Genomic DNA, 19,046 nt, shown 5'->3' with positions numbered 1-19,046 from the left:
TGGGCTTTAGGTGATAAATCTGCTCTGCTCACGTGTGTTTCCTAGATCATGCTCAGAAACCAGCCAAAGGAGATTTTTCTTTATACCACATGTGGCTAAAAGTGGAACATTTTGTCTTAGGAGGTTTGGGAAAAAAAAATAATAGGGATTCTAAACATCATTGGTTAAAGTGGTAGAATTAAAGGAGAGCGACTGAATTAAAAATGAAACTGCACTTTACTCTTAGAGTCCTTTAACCACAGATTGCTGGCATCTGGTGTAACACTGTGGGAAGAATTGGTAGAGGCTTATTCTGTTTTTATAGTCTTACAAAAATATCTTCTATTATCCATTTTAAGAGGCAAATATCAAATTATCTTTTCCCTGACTCGTTCACTCATTCATCTGCTCTAATGTTTTTTACAAGACACAGAAAAGAAGTACTCTTCACTATTGCCAAGATGTCACCTTTGACATATAGTAGTGGAGGGGGTGAGGGGTCAGGCAAACTGCCTGAACTTACAGGATGAAACCTGCAGAGTCAGCAGGCTTTTATCCCTTCCCTCCCACTCTGTTTCCTCTACATCTACTAATAAGCATATAAAAACACTGCATAAACTCTGATTTATCTGCCCTGTGAGCAGGGTAGATGTGTACTTAATTCCTAGAAATCTATAGATGACCTGCTACCATATAGAAGAGGCAATGGAGAAGTGGGAAAGTAGATGGCAAAGACTTGCCTCCAGTCACTTTTTCATCCAGTTCTTCTAAATGTTTTGACTTTGTAAACAAATATTTGATTATAAATCTGTGCTATTTATATTCAGAATCTAAACATGCCAATAACAAATAGCTGTCTGTGAAAACAGTAGATGACCCCTCAATACAAATACCATGTGAAGGGTACTTAGTTTTGTAGATGATTTGTTAGGTGAGAGGATAAAAGCACTGCATGAAATTCCTCAGTGATCTGAATTTGCAACAATATGTAGAAAGTTGTATGGACGTTTTTGTAGGGGGGGTGGAAGAGTTTGGTATCCCTATGAATTCCTAATAATTCTTAATGCAAACTAGTCTGGGTCTACTGAAATAAGACTACATGTACCAGTAGTTATGTGGCCCAAAATTTTATTATTGCTTTTTACTTGGCATTTATCTGGTCTGTATGATCACCTCCTCCTCCACCAAAATCACTACAAGGTGGGTCACTGAAAAAAATACTTTTATTTTCTGACATGTTATCCAGTTCTTGAATAACTAATCCTTGTGTAAAATTCTTAAATAATTATTTAGGGATATAACTTTTGCTGCCTTAGAACATAAATTGAATTGGAACATTCATTCTCTGCACTTGCTTGTTGTCATTAGCTGTTTAATGGCTCTCAGACTGTGCCACTGCAAAGAGAAAAACTAGAATTGTTGAGTGTTGAGATTGATACAATAACTATGCCAACTATACATCAGAGAAAATCTGGTTTGTGTTTTTTCCTAACCTCTATCATGCATTTACAACTATTTACACATAACAATTCCTTTTTTTAAAAAATTGATACATATATTAGAAAGTCTGATGTTAGTGGTGATTTTTAGATATACCAGTGGTGATTCAAAAATTGATTGTTGGCCAGAAGTACATATTAACATTGGGAAAAATTCCAGTATAGGATTAGTGTAGGAAAGATAGGTAAAAATTAAAAGGAATAGCCACACTTTCAAATATAGGTAAGGAAGGTATGTCCCTTTAAAATCTGTGGTTACAAAAAAATTAAAGCTATTCTATGGCTGTGCAAGAGTGTTTCTTCATATCTGTCAGACAATAAATGGAATTCTCTTAGTGCATGGAAACATGGAAACATTCTAGTTGATAAACAAAAAGCTTAGTACATATGACTTTATATGCTTGGATACAAAATTTATTATTTTGTATTGTGAAGAATTTTCAGTTCAGTTATAAGGAAAATAAGCCAAATTCAACTGCATCTCAAAATGGCTGGGGAAGAATTAGCAGACACATTGAAGGGTAACACTACAGATAAGGAGAGACTAAACTGATTGAGATTTATCACTCTCAAATAGAAGAAGAACAATATGATAGAGACATATAGAAAGAGAAGGGTGTAGATAAGATGAACAAGGAAAATTATTCACTCACAATAGGAAAAGCAGGGAGCACAAACTGACATTTCTTGACACAATGTAACATAAAACAAAGGAACAGTTCTTTCACATACATACATAGCTAAACTGTGGAACTCATTGAGAGAAGGTTGTGGATTTCTTGTATTACAAAAAAATAATAATTTTAATTTGGATAAATTCATTAAAGACGGTCCCATCCTTAGCTATATTAAATAGAATGATCTAGTTGCAACTTTCCTATAGAGCAACTCTCTAAAATTAAACCTCTACAGGGAGTTTAGTCCATGGAAGCATTACACTGTTCTCTACCCTATTTTTGACATCTTTCCTTTCATCTAGGCCCACAGGCCTAGATCCAGTGGACAACAGTGTTCTAGACTGAATTGATCTTTGAGACAATCCTGTGTTCTTCTCTTCTAAAGGCAGCTCTTTAGGAGAATCTTCAGGAGGATGGATATACATGCAATGTGGTTTGTATTTTAATTTCAGACAGCACAGTAGACTGGGTTGTATCAGAATCAACTTATCTGAGAGACATTTTTTAAACATGGTTATATGTGTATTTAAGTCTTTCAGATTTTAATGTATAGTCCTCAATATTAAATTAGAAAGAAAAGGGGAAACTGTTGATTTAAGGGAGATAATAGACCTGTAGGAAGGACGTGCTCAGGTTATTGGCAAGCACAGATTCATGTCCCTCTCAAGTGGCTAAATTAAAAATAAGTATTTTGGCTTGTGTTTTGTCTTTGGTGATCTGAGGTACCATAAAGTAGCAGAGATAATAGTTCCAAGAATAACTTAATAATAGTTTAATAATTTTGTATCTGTGGAATGGGGCAACTTAGAGAAAATTCACAGCTGTTACAAATTTATCCCTTAAAAATCTGATTCTGTTGACTACATTCAGTAGCTACTATTCATATTCTAGTCTATGTATTGATCACCTATGCATTTAAGTGCCTTAAAAGAAAGTTCATTTTATCAATATTAGATAGAAACCCTGAATCACAAGATTTTACCTCTTTAAGTGGTTTAGTCATATGTGGTAACTGTAAGGTTTTGAATATGGCTTATTGCAGCAGTTACGGATTAAATTGCTTTACTACAAGAAAATAAACCAATAGCTTTACAGGAAAGAATTTGGCTATCACATAGATCAGACTTTACAAATGTTGTCAGCTTTCACCTCCCTTATGGAATATTAATAAAGAACAAGAACATTCAGGAGAAAATATTTATGGTCTTTTGTTAATCCTGGATATCTCTGTTTCTTTGTACTTAGGCTAAGTTTACAAATATTACTATCTGATTTTCAGGAATGTCTGGTTCTTCAAAAAGCTCTAAGAAAAGGTGAATTGATGGATTTTCAGGTTCCCTAAGAGTCACATCAGTTGTAGTCAGAGGTTGGAATGTGTATGCTCCTGGACTCCTTTAGGCCACAGAAACTTAAAATATTTTCTCTGATAGTTAAAATTGTCAAAGCAAAAATATATGGGGAGAAGGCAGACCTGGAGGGAACCTGATGGTCTGGAGTGTCTCTGTACCCATAAAGGTAGGAACACCACCATAGAGATGGACTCTGATACTCTCTACTATGCAGCATTTGCACAAAATCCTGGTCAGGCACACATAATGCTTTTTGTTTTGCAGTGAACTGCTGTCACTGATTCATCTGGACAAATCAGTACATAAAAAGGATAGTCCTTTCAGTGTGCAGTGTCTGCTGGGTCTGGCATGGTCAAGGCAGTCATTAGTTACACAAAAACACCTAAGATTTTTTCTTGAGAGGGGAGATACCCTTCGCTACAGCTCTCATAAATAGGCTAATCAGAGGCAGGTTTCATGTCTGCCTGCCAAGTCAGGAACAGAGCCAGTAAGTATACCACATACCTCTGATGCATTCAAGTGTGCACCTGGTGTTAGTTAATTGGGTGAAGATTTTTTGCCTGTGGGTGGAAAGGATTTAGTGACCGAAGGTTTTTCTGTTCTCCCACTACCACTCTATGCAATGAGAAGTAGAACATGATTGACTGGCCTATTTTGTAAGACTATCTGTTTCAGGACTGGGGAATGTCCAAGGTTAAAAGGGGAGTTATTTGATTTACAAAAAATAAATAATCAGGTTCTAGGATACTTGATAGACAAATAGAATTCTCCCAAGTAAGCCTTAAATTCTCACTGACTTGGAAATGGAGAGTAGAGGAAGATTCATTACAGAGGTTTTATTGCTGATTTCTCCAGCAAGGTGTTTGGAAGCGGATGAAGCACAGCTGGTTTGTTTTTCCACTACATATGTCTACACAGAGCATAAGGGCATGGCTACTGGAAAACAGTGCACCAATTTCTAGCAAGGATAATAAATAAATGACAGTGTAATAAGTTTCTCAGATTTAAAGCAGGAAAGAAATATTTAACAAATTCAGATTCACAGCAACCATCTACTTTGGATCTGCTTTATAAGAGAGGGAATGGAAGCCCAGAACATTGACAGCCTGATGATGCGCACTGGTCTGTGCTATGGAAGGCTCTGTACAGGACAGAGGTTGTAAAGTTCTGTTCAGAGACTCACTCTGATTTACAGAAAAGATAACACAACTCTACTGCACCTCCTACTGTATGAAAGGCAATCTGTGACCAAGTTAAGGTAGAAAATAATATGGCTTGTGACATAAGGGTTATTCCTACCTCATACCACTTTGCCAAGAATGTTTATTCATGCTCATAAATAGTGGGAAGCAACCATTCTGAGACCTGTTGCTGAAATCAAACTGTAAGGCAGTAAGTGATTCAGCACAATGATAAGATATGAAAACCTTCTAGTGCACCAAAATGGTGGGAAAGCTTAGGGCTAGTAATTGAGTCAGAGTTGTGGATCCAGTCTCAGTAGTTATAACTGGCCCGTGTTATGATGAACTGCAAGTAAAAAACCATTTTTTTCTTTTTGAGATGAAAATAAATCAGGCCCTACTGAAGGCAGCCCTGTTTGACAAAACTACATTTATTTATAGAAGGAGGCACAGTGATCAAGTGTTAATCGAACAAAATAAGAATTTTGGTTTCCTCTGAAAGCCATATATACTTCTCCACTGTGAAAATTTTTTGTAGTCCAAAGTCTTGTCCAAGTGAAGTTTCTCATATTTGTGTATCTTTTTTTTTTTTTTCCCATTTTTCTTTAATACTGTTTTTACCAGGAGGTGGAAAAGATGTTAAACTGTTCAGAAAGGAAGCTGTCAGGTTCCTGTCAGTATGTTAAGGTGTAAAGGTTGTAACTATGCCTGATGTGATTTTAGACTGCGGCTTAACAAGGCAGTTAAAGAGCAACTTAACTGAGTATCTGAGTCATCTCTTTGGAGTGACACATTTGAAAGAACTGCCTCCTACTTAATGTGTCCTTGTCACTGTACACCTTATGCATCATCTAAAATGAATCAACTTAAATTCTATCCCCCTTACCCAACCATTTGAAAGAGTTATTCAACCTAAGAGAGAACTGGAATTTTTGTTAGTTATCTGAAATACTTATTTTACCAGCATGTGAAAAATAATAATTATTATCAGAAGGAATTTTATGAAAATAAATGCAAGGAGTTAAGTCTTGAGTTCACTGAATAGCTCCCTAATGTTGAAAACAGTAAAGCCTACACATTTTCAACTCTACCAGAGCATCACAGCTCTCTGTGGTCTTCTTTAATCTTCGAATTGGTTAGCGTAGGAGAACTCAAAACAATTTCACAGGGGTCTGGTCACTCCCACCCAATTAACATTTTCTCTGCCTGAAGTGCTGGGATATAGGGACTCAGACTCTATCTTGAAAAAGGAAGGCTTTTTACTCAACTGCCTAGGTATGGTTCTGCTTGAAAATTCTACTCCAAGTCTCCCTATTTAAAGTCAAGGGAATGAGATTTATCTTATTGTCCCTTCTGAAATGGTTGGTGACATCCTCTTTCTGAGGAGAATAGAGTGAATAGGAAAGTCATATATATATTGGTGTTAGTAGCATTTAGCAACAGGAAGAAGAATCAGGGGTTGAGGTAATAGAGCAATTGTTTGGGAGATTTTGAAATGAATTTCCAACCAGGTGTGTTTTCAGTCCTTTCTGGCTGACAGTCAGATGTATAAAGCTACACTCCTACACTGGGCATGATGGGAGTCCAGAGGATCTCTGTAATGTATTGCAGCATTGGCAGCTCTCAGAATCTTGTTGTATATTCCTAATTTCTTTCAGAAATTTCAGATCTTTCAGAATTGACTCGAATAATGATTATTTTTAGTAGTGGTAAAAGGATACTGAAAATCATTGCAGAAGGACAAAACAAAACAAAATACTTTTTGAGGCAAGAGAAGATGAGTGTCGGAATGCACCATTGCCATATCCCATACTCAGGGATGAAGTAATAGTAGTTTGGGTGACTATCATGACACCCAGATAATAGGGTTTGAGGTACCACCCTACATTTGTGACATGAGCAAGATTGAAGACAGAGGCAGTCATCTCTTTACTCAGATTCCACTGGAACTGCATCTGCTTTGCACCTATTCATTTGCTGCAAGAGCAAAAACCTATTCCAGGAAAGAGAGATTCAATGAAATATTTTTATGTGTCTTGGCAAAAATATTGGGAGGTCTGAACTCCAGTAAAAAGATGTCCCTCCCTTTTATTCCCCTCAATATAGAGAGACAAAAATGCAAGGAGCTATAAGTGAGAAAATAACAATTTACTAAAAAGAAAACAGCAGTAACTACAAAAATACAGGAGAAATTGTTTACACGCAAAATAGGAATCCACCAACCATTGACCTCTCCCCCGCCCCAGGAACAAAGAGAAACAAAGATGGCAAGCCTAACCCTTCAGATGCCTTAATGGTATGAACATTCATTGTTGTAACTTTTTTTTCCCACCGGTTTTGTAACCAGTAACATCACGTAATAGAAAAAAGATATGGTTGAATAAGGTATCAAAAAATAGGTATGAGGCTTTGAGGGAAAGCTATAGTGCTGAGATACTGAATTATAACTATCACAATTTGAAAGGTGGATTACAGGAAACATCAGTTCTTGAACCATAGACATATTTAGGAAAATGGACAACTGGATTAGAAAGGGAGACTAGAAAATACATTCTCTAGTGTCAGTGACTCACCTTCTCTACTAGGTAAAATTTTTCAGTTAACAATCTGAACTTGGATTTTTTTGGGGGTGGCTTTTTGCATGAAAATTACACTTCTCATTTCTGTAAAAGTGGCAGTCTATGTTCAACCACATGTTCAGGCCCAGTGACCTCAAAGTCTTCTTGTAAACCTCGTTCAAGTGCAGCCTAGAAGAAAACTTGGATGAAAATCCAAGATGGTATCTAGATTTTGTGAGGAGGTATGCAAGTATCACATGACAAAATGAGAAATATTAGAAATGTCACCAATCGGAATTAAAATGTGAATTATTCTTTGGACTTCGTATCAGTCATATATACAAAGTTATTACAAATTAGTGTGACTAGCCACAAAAGTCCATTAGACACAGTTTGGTTGTCTCTAACAAATACTTAAAATCAATTTTCTACTTTAGATCAAAAAGAGAAAGAGTAATAACTTGAGAATAGGAATAATATTATCTTTCCATCTTAAGCAGGTTAAAAGCTATTTTTAAAACCAGACATACTGAGGCAAACCTTGTTATTTTTGAACTTTCAAGTCATTCTGTTTTAATCTGTGACCTGATATTTTTATGAGGCATTGTTGAACTTGGGGGAGGAGGGTTTCCTGTCTGACTGTAGCTAGCAACTTTTCCTTCAGCTTTCAAAATGAGAGGTCCAGCTACAGTCATGCAAAAATTATAATAATAAAAATGTAATGGAAACCATGAACTTGGGATTCTGCAAGAGCATGAACTTTTTACCCTTCCAAATCCTGCTTTTGCCTCGTTTCTTCAATGTGTCAGATGTCATTTTCCTGTTGATCATCATCAAACAGCTTTTTGTCCCATGAACTTTTTGAAATACCTCTGAACATTTGTCTGCTTTGTAAAATGGACATTTTATGAGGAAAAAAATAGTGCAAGGACACAAAAACATCCCTGATGTTTATACCTGATACCCCTGGTATCAATCTCCCAAATGAATCCTGGTGTCAAGCACCCTCTGGCTTTGAGCCACTGATTCCAAATTGTGAATCATTGGATCTTGTGTTTCTTAAGTACTAACTGCATAGCCAGCACTACTCTCTGTACTGTCTCCTGTGGATTCCTTCCTGGCATTTAGCAGAGATTGTCAACTCCTGCATTCCCAAGCTTATCAGTGTTTTTAGCAATACAAAGTGAAAACATAGGGACAGACGTGTTAGCTCATACCTCTCTCTCCTTCTGAGATGCTCAGACCCCTGAACTATTCTGAAACTAGAATATACAATCATCATTTTTCTTTATTTATGTCATCCATAGCTCAGCTGTTTAGGGAGATGGTGTGATACCCTACAGAAAATATGTGTTATACAGTTGAACAGGTATTTCCAAAGGATGTGGTAGGGAGGAAGTGAAGAAAAAAAAACAAGAAATATGTGAGTATTTAGAGAAACAAGAAACATCATGAAACATTGATGAAACATTTGAAATGTCCCCAGTGCAGCAGATGAGCTAAGTGTCCTAACCGTAGGGAGCATTGTCTCCTGTCTCCTTCTTCCCAGAAAAGAACATGGTATCTAAGTTAATATGTGTCTTGACAAGGCTTATGAATAATAATTAAGGAACAAAAGAAAAGAAAGGAAAAGAGAAAAGAGAAGAAAAGAGAAGGAAAGGGGGGGGAGGGGAGGGGAGAGGAGGGAGAGGGAAGGGGAGGAGAGGAGGAAAAATAAAAAAAAGGAAAAAATAAAAATAAAAAAGAAAAACTAAAAAAGAAAAAAGAAAAATAAAAAAGGAAAATAAAAAATAAAAAAGAAAAAGAAAAAAGGAAAAAGAAAAAAGAAAAAAGAAAAAACAAAATTAAAAATAAAAAATAAAATAAAACAAAGAAAATAAAAAATAAAAAATAAAAAAGGAAAATAAAAAAGGAAAGGAAAAATAAGAAAAAAAGGAAAAAAAGAAAATTAAAAAAAATAAAAAAGAGAATTAAAGGAAAGGAAAAATAAGAAAAAAAGGAAAAAAGTAAAAAAGGAAATTAAAAAAAAGAAAAATAAAAAAGAAAAAGAAAAAAGAAAAAAGAAAAATAAAAAATAAAAAAGAAAAAGAAAAAGAAAAAGAAAATAAAAAAGGAAAAAGAAAAATAAAAAATAAAGAAAAAAATAAAAATAAAAAGAAAAAAGAAAATAAAAAAGAAAATAAAAAAGAAAAATAAAAAATAAAAAGGAAAAAGAAAAAGAAAATAAAAAGAAAAAAGAAAAATAATAAAAAAAGAAAACATAAAAAGATGAAAAAAGAAAAATAAAAAAGGAAAATAAAAAAGAAAAATAAAAAGAAAAAATAAGAAAATAATAAAAAATAAAGAAAAAGAAAAATAAAGGAAAATAAAGAATAAAAATAAAAAGGAAAAATTAAAAAAGAGGGAAAAAAGTAAAAATAAAAAAGAAAAAAGAAAAAATAAAAAGAAATATAAAAATAAAAAAGAAAAATAGAAAGAAGAAAAATAAAAAATAAAAATAAAGAAAAATAAAAAAATAAAAAAGGAAATTAAAAATTAAATAGAAAAATTAAAAAAAGAAGAATAAAAACCGAGAAAGAAAAAAAGAAAAAGAAAAAAAGAAAGAAAAAAAAAGTTAAAAAAAAAAAGAAAAACATAAAAGAACACTCAGGAAATCATGCCGTAACTTTCACTGGTGATCATCAAAGATATAAAAGCTACTTACTCTATAAAGTTTTTGAAGGGCTGAATAGGATTTACACTTCGGGTTTACTGAAGAATTGTGAGATTTAACATGACTAAGTTTATGTTTTCTTCCCCACTGTTCAGCATAACTTTTAGATACAAATAGGACAGTAAACACATAATTGCAGGAGAGAACAGAATATCATCATTTTGGCTCTATAACTGTTACCTTCAGCTTTTCTTAGAGAGCCAAATAGTTAGTTATGGTTCTGAAGTCCAGATATCAGTTGATATCTGAAGGCAAAAAGTACTATGGACTTAGTCCTTCTCACCTTGACTGAACAGCTTGATTTTTTTAGACGTAGCCACCTGAAATTTCATATTTGTCATCACATGGTTTGAAAACCTTGATTAAGGGATGGTTAAGAGGGGCTTACACCAAGTTTAGTGTCAATGATGAAAAAAAAAAAGGGTTTTACTGAATAGGAATAGAAGAGGGTAAAAAAATTCTCTATCAGAAATACAGAAGATTATTTGGTACAGTTTTTTTAAGTAACAGATTTGAAAAACTGCCTACTTATCCTACGTGAAGATATGCTGGGAGTGATTTGTCTCATACAAATATAAGGGAAGAGAAGCTGATGTAAATAACTCATTAGTTCTTTCAAATATAAAAAATCTTAATGATGTTGATGTAAGATACTGCACTGGTGAGCTAGAAACTGAATTAGTGGTGTTATTTTTACTATAACCTCTTTTACTACAGGCCATGTTTTATCCTTCCTGTTTTGTTTTGCCCTATTTTCTTCAGCATTATTTCAAATCATGGCCTTAAAAAAGTGGTTTTATGGTTGACAGTGGATCTTTATCTCCATGATTTGTTATACATTTGACCTTTGTAGAAGATGCATTGGGGTTTAATTCTGCTGCGGGTGTTTACTTACCAGGAACTTGGAGTGAGATGCATCCAACCAAGTTTACATAAGCTGAATGCTCATTAGGAGATAATGACTTTCAGTCAGAGGCTGAATTTGAAGCAGTATCTTAAGGGTCAAAGGCTTTGACTCCTATTTCCTTTTCCCCTCTCTTTAGCAATTTACCAAATTTTTATCTTGTTATCAGCAGCTGTTTAAACAAGGATATGAAGACACATATTTATTCCCTTCAAAAGAATCATCAAGAAGCATTGTGAGATGGTGTTTTCTTGAGATGGGTTTGAAAAGGTAGCAAAATAATCTTTTGCAGGTTTTTTTATTGGCTTGAACTTAATAGTGATTAAAATAATGATGAGTTCCTGCATATAGGGTTCTTGTATTTAATGAGCATGAATGGTGTTAAATCAACTGTGGGAACAAAGTTCCTTCAATGAACAGCAGCAAAAAAAAAAAAAAATTATCTAATACTGCTCCATTCATGAAACTTAGTTTTATCATCAATTTCCTATGAAGTCAGGAAAAGACTACGAATCTCTGAAGTCTTCCTGACAACACCAGTAAACAGTTATGATATATTCTTTGGCATTTGGTGCTTTTATAGAATTGCTTATGTGTAAGTGGAAAATTATTGAAATTCTTTTCCTTTGTTGAAATAGAGCAGGGAAAAATAATATTAGTGGTGAAACTAAATCATAAATTGTTTCAAATTGCTAGTCCTGTTCTATTTTTAACTTAGAGGCCAAGAGCTTAATGAACCAGTAAGCAAACATGTCAACAATATCTCATGAACTTGAAAGTTACTTTTCTCTGAAGGAATAGTGATAATCTCATAGCCTGCAACAGTATTCATATTTCCTCTGTTACAGGAAAAGATTTTAAAGAAATACTGACATTTTAAAGAAATATAGTTTTCTAGGCAGGAAAAAAGAGAAAACACTTCAGAAAGTCAGGTATGGCCCTGTTCAGCTAGAGAGCTGATCCTGATAAACTGCTCTAAGTTCATGAGAGAAAAGACATGATTTACGAAACTTTATACTGTAAGGCACGTGATCTAAGTCATTGCAGACCAAATCTAGGATAGAATGAACCTACAATTTTCTAACAATTAATCAAACCATTATTGTGTATACTACAAAATGTTCACATTAATTTATTTCAGTTATCAAAAATGGTAGGCTGAAAATGGAAACTCCACATGTAGTTTTATCAGATGATAAAACATTTAACAGAAGGAGCACTAAGTCCCAGCACACAGGTGGTCCCTCACCTTTGAAAACTGTCTCAAAAACATACTCTATTCTACTTCTCAATTCTTACTATCCATCCCATTTCCTTTCACTTCCACATGTACACCCACAACTGTGGTCCAGCATCAGCTCTTTAATCTCTCTTTGACATGTGTCCTAGGTTCCCTGCAGTAACTGTCCTCTGAAAAGTTAAAACAAACTAAAAAAATGCTCCAAAAAAGTGTGCTTTCATTGAAGGTAGTACTTTCCAGAAACTGGTAAGAAATACATCAAGCATTCAATGGCATACCCTTGCACTATAATGATTCCAGTCTACTTTGTAAAGAAGATGGCCATGTACTCTGGGTACAATGATAGGCACAAATAACAAAAAATTGCAATTAATACTTTCTCATTCAGCCCTTGCTATGTTATGACTGAACTTCTGACCACAAAGTTGTTACTCAAGAATACTGCTATTAATTTATTTTAGCTAACACTAACATTAATCCAGAAACATTGCAGCGAGTTAAAGAAAGCAAGATCAAAACTTATGGATCTCTCTGTCTAAACAAAGTGGGGAGTAGTTGACTTGAATGAAAAATCAGCTTTTATTGTCGACATTTTTTGATTTCCAAGTGCATTGAAAATCTTTAATTCTGTAATCTTTGTGTGAAGTGGGCAGTATTTTAATAGTTAGACATGGAAATATAATCCTCAAAATATTCTGTTAGATTAGTTTCTGTAAAATATTAATTTGAAGTCCTAATTTCTTGACTTTCTTTATACATCTGATATAATGGATGTGATGAGTTCCTTTTAGATCCATGACTTTCTAAGAAATGCTGTGCTTACAGTCCAAGAAGGAAGAAGAAGTAACAGAGTAAGTCTTTCCATCCATGACAACTGCCAGTCAGTGCATTTATATATTAAAATAAAAATAAGAAGGCCATTTGATTTAGAAAATCTGAGAAAGAAATAGTCTGTTGTATGGGGAGTGTTTAAAGAAAGAGGTCAACAGCTTAATAGTGCCATATCAATAAGTAAAAGAATAAATACAATTGTGGAAATCTGATTTCAGAAAGAATTATGTCTTCTTAAAGGACTGATCAAAGAGATTTTATCTGAATGAGTTATACCAGATTTTCACTACTGACCATGTAAACTCCAAGAACCAAGTGGGATCTCTGCATGCACGTACATAGGGAACACAGACCTGATTTGTAACTGCATGCTGGCAATTTGCAAATGACATGTGCTTACTTTTCAAAGTTTAGTGCAAAGCAGTCCTGCTTTTCCCTTCCTCAAAGCACTACCATTCCCAAACTGCTTTTCATTAACTGGTTTTTTTTCTCACTTAAAAAAAAAAAAAGTCTTCATTTCATCTGGTTGGCATCTGTCCTTATTTTGCAAGGCTTGTAACTCTCAAAGCCATCCTGTCAGTAAGCCTTCAGGTATCCTAGTTACTTCAGCAGAATGAGTTATCCTGAACATACCATGCTAGACAATTTTTGGTGAGGGTTCAATCCTTTATTATAGAGAACAATTTCTTTGTACAGGTTCAAAAACTGTAAGCATCCTCTTCAAACTAATATCCATAAGGCAATAGTTTTGCTTATCTATTGATCTATCAGCTTTGGCTTCATTTTAGCAGATACTCCATTAGTAAAAGTTATTTGATGTGTTTCTAAGTCCCTGAACACAGAAGAAGTCTTTTCATGCTTGTCATGTAAATTGTAGCACAGAGAAATGACTACTGACTGCATTTATTACCCACATTATTGGCCAATTTGTCAGCTGCTGCTGAAACCACTTGCTTGCTTGACAGACAAAGAAAGCATGCCACAACAGGAGTAGAGGGAGGAGGTAAGCTGCGAGAAATCAGTTCGTGATGTATCTTTATAGCATCATGCTGTGAGACAAGGAAGGAACAGGAAGAAAGTAATTAAAGCATTAATATATTAACAAGTTATTTATCTTTCATTCTCCCACTCACTTGAATGTGCATGTGTGTCCCTTTATTGAGCAGTGCATCTGTTGTAGGTAGCTCAAGTTTGCAAGCTGCAGTGCGAGATGCAGATTGCCCGAGATGAGGCCATGAACTGCTAACCCTTGTGTAACAAAGGGCATGAGAACCAGCTAGGTGAATGAACACCGGGAGACACAGCAGGAGTTGAAGACTTGGGAGGAAGAGTAAGTGAGACTTGAGAGTCTTGGACTGTGAAGGGATAAAAGCCCAAGGGCCTTTTGTTCGGGGCCCTCCTTGGAGGCATCAGTTCGGGCTGTTCCTGTGCTACTGTTCTGTGAACAAATTGCTTTATGGAATGAGACATCTGAGACTCTACCATGGGAAACCAGGAGTCAAACTGGTAAGGAAACCTGGTCTGGTGTTAATGGGGTGTGCAGAGTGCAGACCTTGGTCACTGCAGCCACCCATTGGGAAGGGGCTTCAATCCCAGTAGTGACAGTCTGTGGTGTGTGGAGTGTGGTTACCAGACAGTCTTGTGAATGGTCAGACTGGGAAGCTCCCTTAACACCTGGTGATGGTGGCACAAGAGCCAAATACCACTGGATGTTCAGGTGTTCTTTTCTCAGTGTCTGAAAAAGAGAATATAATTATTACTTGCAGAAAGGTAATTTACCATTCACTGTTTTCTACCAAAATGGTTACTCAGGTGAGTAGGTGTCAACTCAACAGTTGATGAGCCATTAAAAAAAGACCCAACAAAAAAACTCCAAGAAGCTCAATGGTAGTAGTTAAACCTCAGCTATGTCTCTGACATCTCATACTAAAAGACCCTGTTTCTATGAAGAAGGCCATTCACTTGCTTGCTGTTTTATCTGGCACTTCTCCATGCACAAAAATCAATCTCCAATTCCTTTTAATGTTCAGCACTAAATTCAGAAAGCAAAACAAACCATATGAGTCTTGCATTTATTATAGCAGCCTCTTGTGTTTGGCTTCAGGGCAGCCTTCTAATCAAGGGAATGAATAAACAGTCATTGACTCATTTTCAGGGAACATGGGAGACAACTCAGTCTTCCTGAAAGCTAGCACAGAGAAAGGGCCTCCAAATCATAAATCAAAACACTATCACCCTGTTAATTTAGCGGGGCAATTATTGAGATGTTAAAGCATTTGTACTACTATGTTTATTGATAGAGGCTGAGGGAAAAATGCAAACTTCCTTTAAATCTCTACCCTCAGGGAAAATGGAAATACCTCATAACAAATAAAACCTTTTTAAAGACAGGGGATTTTGTAGTGGTGGTGGTTTTTTGTTTGTTTGTTTGTTTGTTGTTAAGTTTTCTTATTGGCCTATCTGCATCTAAAAGCTGTAGAAGTATGAACTTGTTCATGGACATATACCTGTGTGTGTTTCTGCATTCAAATGATCATAAATAGGCATAAAAATTACTTTATAAGACATTTCATGACATTTCATATCTACCACTTTCTGTGGAGCAGAGTCACTGGATAGTTACAGAATTATATTCATTCTTGTTCCTACTTTGGTTCTATGACTTAACTGCCGTGATCCCTTCAAAGTGTTTCCCACAGATTTTCCTTGAGATTGTTCCTTGAGACATATGAGTATGTTCACAAAAGACTCAGAATCTGAATCAAGCTCTCAGATAAGTACTCTGACCACTAGGCCATGATGTAAAACATTAGTGACATCACCTTCAATTGTTCTTTCTACCAGTATTTGTTAAATTAGAAGTGAGTCACGTTTCACATATACATAAAGAATTTGAGAAACGTTTAAACTCTTTTATTCTGCTTTTAAATCCTAGTTTGTATACTTCATGGTTTCAGGATATCCTGAAGGATCTATTTGACTGTTTTTACTATTGTTTAATATCACAATTTTCAAGACCTGCTTTAGGGTGGGGTTTTTAGGGTTTGAAGTTGGAAATGTGTTAAAAATTAAAACCACTTATTTTAGTCTTCTAATTTTGAAAATTTTCCAAAACATTAAAAGATTAATTTTAGAAATTTCACCTGAAGTTAATTTGATTAAAAAATCAAACTTGCAATATAATTTCCTCTTACTATGTGGTCTGCAATAACAGATTCATTTATGTGGATAATAATCTGTTGTCAACAAAAACACCATAGTTTCTTCACTGTTGTGCCAATTTTGATTAGTACAATAGGACATCTAGACAACGTGCTCCTACAAATATTTCTAATATACTGTAGATGATACTCACATTGCATTTTCTTTATTAGTTGAAAATTTAGGTTTCAATCCATACAGAAAATAGAGACACGAAAAGCTGAATGTTGCAGAGAATAGTGGAATTTCAGTAATCCCAGATGGCTCATCAGGCTAAACAGATAATTAATCCCATGGTTGCAGCCAATTTTTTTGGATTTTTCCACGCAAAGGCGGACCATATTTCAAAATCTTTTGAGTCTGTGGATTTTTATATTTCTTTCTTAGTATTTAGATGGCTGAATTTGAAGATCTTGAAAAATTAAAACAACTTGCTTAAGGTAGTCATCACTGTAAAGGATGCTTGCAATCTAAAACAATACACATTTATCTAACCATTTAGTCTCACTAGAAATGCTAATTTCTTGTAATGCCGTGCAATTGCATATCATTGCTTTTTCAAATCATTCTTCCTGTTTGTCTTAGATTTGTCATATAGTTTTGTACACAACTTTCTTTTCCTTCTTGCTTGCTTGTTTGCTTTCCTTTCTGGCTTTCTTTTGCTTGCTTGCTTCCTTTGACTATCTTTCATTTCTTTTCATTCCTTCCTCTCCCTCCTTCTCTCTCTTCCTCTCTTTTTCTCACTCTCTCTTTTTCTTTATCTCTCTTTTAAAGTTAGAATGAAACTGAATCCCAGCTGAGATTTTTCAAATACACCTTCTTAAAATGAAAGTATTCTGGCCTTTCCACTGTCTATCCTATTTTGTAATGAAAAGATGACTAAATGAAGCAACTAATATTTCAAATGTGTCACATGATTATAGTTGTTTCAAAAATAGATTCTTTTATTGTAAACCCAAGAATCTATAATCAAAGCTAGTTTTCCCAATTAATCTACATTCCCTGTATTTTAAATTATATAGAAAACATGAATCAAAGCAAGATAATTAAATGAAGAAGAAAAAAAAGATGGAACATACCTGCTTAGCAGAATTTATAGTTCAACTCTCTCGGCTGTACCAATCACTTAGAACATTAATTTGTCTTTTAAAGGATTAATGTGTTTAATTAAGATTATGAAGTAATTTCTTAAAGGCTAAGTCTGTATCTGACAGAATAATGAATCCTTAGGAAAGAAAAAAAACCCCACAAAACAACATAGCTTTACCCTAAACCAGTTTTCATGTCTTTTTTCACACAATAAAACTTCTGAGTTAGTTTCAGAGTAACAAATGGTTCCCTCCTTATATTTGCTCTTTATTCTATATTCAGATAATGTGTATAAAGAAAATATTCAAACTTTAATAATGTTTTCTGTAATATGCAGAGTCCTCTCTAACTCCTGAAATCAGAATAAATATAGTAACTGTAAATGATTACCGGGTAACGTCATCAATTGTTGGACCTCTCAGTTGCTTAATTGACAGCCATTTCCTTTGCATAAGTATGATGACAATTCTTTCATGTATACTGGTAATAGAGCTTTGCAAATGATTCTCAGCCTCTTATGTGGAAATAGTTGTGAGAAAAAAACTGTCACTGATGTCTCCAAATGTTGAATTCAGCTTGACTCATAAACATTTTGACTGTGTTTATTCTTAGATTGACCTTAATGTTATAATATTCCAATATTTAACAATCTCCTAAGTACAAACATCTTGAAAGAATTGACTTCAGGTCCAGAAGACCTTCTTTGACAATCACACACCTTGTCTGTGATGTTTTTTAAGCTGCATCTCAGGCAAATAAATTTCCTGGCAACTGTCCCACTGTTCTTGTGCTGATTCCCAAAGAATCAAGTTCAGAAAATGTTAGAGAACCAAGTTTTCTGACATCACATATTTATGTCTTTAATTTCAGCTACTAATTAGTAGCATAGACAAGGGTAGCTTATGAGACTTTCTATCTGAAGGTGATCTGAAAATGATATTAATTTTCTGGGTATGAAAATAGTTGAAAGGAATTTAATCACTACACCTTACTAAGTTAATGTTGTTTTTTGCAATGTGTAGTGATCACTTTACCTACACCTTCCCAGAGCTGGAAAACAGAACAATACTCATAAAAAAAAAAAAAAGTATTGTCTATTTCATTTATTAATTTATTAATTTAAACAACTTACATCAACGTGGTGTTTTGACCTTGGTGGGACACAAGCTGTCCACCAAAGCTGCTCTATAATTCCCTTCCTCAGCTGGACAGAGGAGAGAAAATACAAGGAAAATCTTGTGGGTCAAAATAAGGGAGAGATCATTTATGTGTTACCATCATGGACAAAACAGACTTGACTTGGGAAAAGTAATTGCCTTTATTACCAGTCAAATCAGAGTGAGATAATGAGAAATAAACCCAAATCTTAAAAGCACCTTCCACCTACCCATGCCTCCTTCCTGGGAGTAACTTGGTTCTTAATTCTCTACATCTTCCTGCACTGTGACACAGTGGAGGGGGAACAGCAGCTGCTGTCAGTTCATCACACATGATTTCTGCCACTCCTTTCTCCTCACAGGAAACACTCATTACCCTCTTCCCCTGCTCCAGCATGGGGTCTCTCCCACAGAGACAGTCCTCCTTGAATTCCAACATGAGCCCTTCCCATGAGCTACAGTTCTTCACATACTGTCCCAGCACAAGTCCCTTCCATGGGATGCAGTCCTTCAGGAATAGATTACTCCATCCTGGTTCCCCCATGGGGCTACAAGTCCTGCTAGCAAACCTGCTCCAGCATGGGTTTCTCTCTCTATGGGGCCACAAGTCCTGCCAGGAGCCTGCTCAGTGTGGGATTCTCATAGGATCACAGAAACCTTTGAGCATC

This window comes from Myiozetetes cayanensis, unplaced genomic scaffold (assembly GCF_022539395.1).
Source record: "Myiozetetes cayanensis isolate MyiCay16 unplaced genomic scaffold, myiCay2020 scf6-25, whole genome shotgun sequence".
In the NCBI taxonomy this organism is placed as follows: Eukaryota; Metazoa; Chordata; class Aves; order Passeriformes; family Tyrannidae; genus Myiozetetes; species Myiozetetes cayanensis.
Note: the sequence above shows the minus strand (reverse complement) of the source record.